This window comes from Olea europaea, chromosome 1, assembly GCF_002742605.1.
Source record: "Olea europaea var. sylvestris chromosome 1, O_europaea_v1, whole genome shotgun sequence".
Lineage (NCBI taxonomy): Eukaryota > Viridiplantae > Streptophyta > Magnoliopsida > Lamiales > Oleaceae > Olea > Olea europaea.
Window position 1 is genome coordinate 28,831,400 of NC_036237.1, and position 5,652 is coordinate 28,837,051.

The window sequence follows — 5,652 nt, forward strand, 5'->3', positions numbered from 1 at the left end:
CAGTAGTGGGAACTCGAGTGTCTGAGGGCAAGAAAAGGTAAAGAGACAGCGTAGAGTGAGGGGGAATGAATTGATTTTGTGTGGGATTTGGAGTCATGACTCATCAGTACAGTAATATATTTATGAATTTTGATATGAATCATTAAAGCCCTTTTTCGGTTATTGGCCTTTTGTTTTCTTTTTCGTTATTTTTCTTGTCTTGGCCTCAAGTTTTCAAGAAAATAATGTGAAAATGAAGGTAACGAGACAAGAAAAAGGCTATTAAATATCGGTTGTCTGTATACAAATTTTTTATTCAATATTTATTATGCAACATTGACAGTAGATAAATAAGTGTTTGCACTCTTGCATCGAGCACTAAGTCCATTTAGATTTTTCTTAAAATTTGATAAAAGTTGAATGGACAAAATTGTAAGTCCCATAAATTGTATGGTTATAATTAAATATTAATTTTGACTTAAATTTTAATAAAAAAAATTAGTTGAATCAAACAGGAGTTACGATTATCCCAAATATATTAACAATTAAGTTTCTCTTTAAGTTTTGGTCATTTTAATCATCACGGCATACTCTTAACGTACTTGGACTAAAAACATTGAACTGGTAATCCTAGAAGTTGTGTCAACGACCGCATGCCTTCGATCTGTTCAAGGATAAGAACCAAAAAATTGTCCTCCCTTTCAATACCCCTAGAGTTTAATCATCCGAAGAAATAAAAACTTTGTTAGATGGTATAAGAAAACACATACAATCTTTATACATTTTGTCTCTTATTTTCTTATATTTTTATTAGGTATTGCAAATTTATAGGGTGCTATATTCTCGCCTTATTTTTCAAGACCCTACCAAAATGACAAGAAGAAGAAGGACGAGAAATTTGAAGAAGTTTTTAGCGACTACGAAGTATTATATAACAAATGTGAGTATTTTATGTCTTTTTATTATGTGTTTCATGGTCTATGATATAGTATTAATTTTTCACCAGAATAGACTCGTGTTTGAGGAATCTTAAAATATATGTATACTCGCATATTTTTTTCAAAATTTTACGTACTTTTTAAAGGAAGTTTTTGGACTAAAAATCTCATTAAAGAATAATTTATTTTCAAATAAAAAAAGAAACTCAATCATGTAAAACCAAATAAAATATTTATAAATCATTGATGCTTAAGGTTTGATGTTCCTGCACAAGGAATAAACAAATTTCAATTAAAGTAAAGTCTATAAAATAATAATAAAAAAAAAAATTTTGAGAAAAAAAATACAAGGAATCTGCATAAAAGCTTCAATTAAATTTTTGAATTAGGGAGAAATATGAAAAGCCATCAAGAATTCTTCCAATTACAGCATAACTACTTCCCCTTTTTCCAATTTCTTTAGCTTTTTGTCGGGACTAAGTGTGTGTGTGTGAAGTTTAGAGAATGTGATTACACCCAAGAAAGCTACAAGGAAAATGATTAATGTCAATTTCTTTTCTATATTAACTGGAAAAATCGCAATACGGGTCTACAATTTATTGTTCAAATGGTAAGTTAATTTTTAAACTTAAAAAAATGAGTGAGTTCGTTTGCTCAATTAGATCTCGATGACAAAATGCAAACAAATGGCTTTTTAATCATCGTGCAATGCTCGTGAAAGCATGTTTCATTTTAAATTTCTAGGTACCAACCTAAGTTGGTAAACCAAATTTAAATTTATAAAGTTAAATAAATGAAGGTCACATAGTGATTCCCATGGCGGGGTGTAGGCCTAGTGGGTCCTATGACCACAAGAATCTAATTTTTAAAAGTGAGATATTTTTTTTATTTTTCACACTTGGGTCTTGAGAATCAATCTCATCTTATCATAACCCCAATTAGCTGTGTTGGGAGTAGCAACTGCCTTGATAGTCTTCTTCCTAGCCCAAGAACTTGACTTTGTTGAACTTTGAATTATTGTAGACATTTTAATTTGTTCAATTGTGTTTAAAGTTAAATAGATGATGATATTGCACAAATTCTTACCAATTTCTATGAACCTTAATTGTAAAAAATTAAAATAGTTAATATTATGTTTTTTCATTGTCTAGGGTCATTAAAGTAACATTCGTAGATAACACTTGTAAAAAAGTATAAAGTTTGAACAATAAAGTTATGAGTACAGGAAGAATTTAACAAAACTTGTACCAACATTAACATAGCAAAATATGATTGAACTTTTTTTTTCTCATCCTTCAATACTTCAATAATGTCGCGTCATGTGTTGTCTGTGAGATTTTTCTGTCAAAAAATCATATACTTATAGCGTGATTGAAGTTTGAAAATTATTATATTTTTTGTTCGAAAAAATTTTCGTAGTTAAAATTTGTTCCCACTTATTCTGAGTCTTGGCTCCGTCACTAATGATTGAATGAATATTTGAGAAGTTAGCATGATCGTGAATGAATGTGCAACTATAATGGAAATCTTAAGATTAATTTACTCACTTTTAAAGGTATCGGACCAACTTGTTACTCAAACAATAACATGAGGACCAATATTACATTTTTTCCTATTTAAAGCATCTGTTTACATCTTTTTTGAAGTTTTAGGCCACATCTAGGGATGTAAACGAGCCGAGCCGAGCCGAGCCAAACTCGCCCAAAAAAAAAAGGCTCGGCCCGAGCTTTTGGCTCGGGCTTTTTATGAGCCGAGCCGGCTCGGCTCGGGCCGGCTCGATTTTTTTTTTTTTTGCAATTCTTAATGACATTTTTTTTACATGCTAATTGTTGTGGTGCAAATTGTTGAATGACATTTTTTTGAAAGAATTTAAAAATTGCATCATTTATTATTTATACAAATTACAAATTAAATAAAAGTACAACTTTCAAAATTATGTAATTTATACGAATAACAAAATAAATAAAAGTTACAAATTACAACCCTCCTCCTTTTTCCGGGCTTGGGACCAGCTACAATCAACGTAGGCGGAGTTAAAATTGTACACGAATAAAATATTTCGTGTACAATTTTTTTTGAATCAAATAAATTTAAAAAATACATTTCTTAAAGAAAAATAATTAATTTAAAAACTTACAACATCCTATGTTTGGATATGCTGCAACTCTTCGGCCATTATACTATCAACATGATCTTGAACACGTAATTCTGCACATTCCCAATCCTTTAAACATATCAAAGCCTCCAATATATCTTCTTTTAGTCTTGATCGTTCATCTGATAAAATTCGACCACCTAAACTGAATGCAGCCTCCGATGCTACCGTAGACACCGGAGGTATTAGTAGATCACGTGCAATTTTTGATACAATTGGATATTGCCTTTCGTTACATCTCCACCAATTTAAAAGACTAAATTCTTGTAATTCGTGCGGTTGCAACACACTACGAACATCCACGCACATATACCTAGCTAACTCAGAAGGAATTTCAAGATTTGTACCACCAATATTGATCGCTCTAGATGTTGATGAGCTAGAACTAGAACTAAATGAAGGAGCACTTGTATTGCTATCTAAATAATTCCATAAATTTTCGAGATTTGTTGAAATATTTCTTGAAAAAGAACTTTGGGAAGTAGAACTACGCTGACCTTCCTTTTCAGCATAATAATTATACATTTCACATAAAAAAGATTCTATATGCATGTGTGATAATTCTATATTCAAAAAATCTGATATCCCTTTTACAGTAGTTTTTGTGCCAGTTAAATTAAGTCGAGGGTCCATTACTGAAGCTAAAAAAAATAAAGAAGGCAACTCTTCCCAGTATTTACAAAATTTTAACTCCATAGAGCGGACTACATCAGCAAAAAGTGGCAAATTCCTATATTTATGAAATGCTTGTGAAATGTAGAAAAAATGTTATAAAACAAGAGAAGATGTAGGGTAATAAACACCGCTACATTCCTTTGTAGCATCGAAAAAAGGTTGTAAGAATTTTTTCACGTAAAATGCAATAGTCCATTCCCAATCTTCCAAATTATGTTCGGGTCCGAGTGTATGCCTACCATTATAATATAGTGAAATCACTTTATCGTAATTTTCACACGAATGTAACATAAGATATGTAGAGTTCCACCTGTGTGTTACATCAGTGGCAAATGATTTCTCCTGTAATCCATACTCTGCACACAAACTATTAAATGCTTGTTTTCTTGCTGGTGATACAGTAATAAAATTTATTGCTTGTCTAATTTTATCTAAAGGTGAACTTATATATTCTAATCCAGCTTTTACAATCAAATTAGTAATATGACATACGCAACGTTGATGAAAAAATAAATTTTCAAATACGGGATTAAGATCAGCAATAAATCTTTCAATAACAACTTTGTTCACTGCAGCATTATCAAAAGTAAAACTTCGAACCATATCTTGTATACCATATTCCTGTATGATATCTTTTAAAACCATGTATATATTAGTGGCATTATGAGGAAATTCTACACATCTAAATGCAATAATTCTTTTATGTAGAAGTCATAAGTAATCAATATAATGAGCCGTAGCAGCAATATAACCTTTTCTATTACAACCAGTCCATAAATCAGAAGTAAATGATATAACACTATTAAAACTTTTTAGACCTTCAATAGTAATTTGTTTTCTTCTGTTATATAATTTTATGCTATCCGAACGAAGAGTATTTCTAGAATAAGAAGAATACCTCGGTTGGAGATATTTCTGCACGAGTCGGGTAAAGTGTATTGAGTCTATCATCGTAAGCGGCATCTCTGCTGCAGTCACGTATGCAGCCATTCCTTCACGAAATATTTCCTGTGAATATACAAAAGTGGAAAGAGTAGAATTAGAACCGCCAAACACTAGTTCGGTTTGTTTCGAGTCGAGATCGGCTGGTTTTGCTTTGCAACTCCTCAATACATGTCTATTCAAATGCGTTGTGCTCGAGCCAGGCTTCCAACTAAGTTCTTTGCCACAATAATTGCAACATGCTTTCCAAATATCTACTCCATTTTGAACACCAATTTTTTTTCGTGTCATATGTTGCCAACAGTCCGATGATTCTTTTTTTGACCTTTTTGTCTCGAGTACTTGAACTTCTTCCTCTTCAATATCTTCCAAATTAATTGGAACATTTTCACATGCATCGTAGTTAGATGGAGTACTCGAACTACCGCCAAACTGATTAACTTCATCACTTGTAAAATCCATAATAACTAGTATAATAAAAAATACCGAATATTAGACTGTAAAGTGAAAGAAATTGAATATATTAATTGTTATATGAGAAGTGAGAAAGAAGAAATTGAAACTTGAATCTGAATATATGATATAGAAATAATGCGAATTAAAATCGATAGCAAAGTGATTTAAAACTTCAAAAATCATCTCGTATTTATAGATAAAAAAATCCGCATTATTTTTCAAATTTGAATTTCAAAAAGATAACAGTATAATGTACTAATAGTCTAATACGAAAAAAAAAGGCAGCTATATAGCTGCCTGTGACCTGCTGCCGTGCAGCAGGTAAAAAAAAAAATTTTTCAAATTTTTTTTTTCTTTTATTTGCCCGGGCCGAGCATTTTTGTCACAGGCCATTTTTGGCCCGTGACACGAGCCGGTCTCTTATTTTGAGGCTCGGCCCGAGCCTAGGCTCGATCCCTACGAGCCACGAGCCGGGCGGGCTCGGGCTTGGGCCGAGCAGAGCCACGA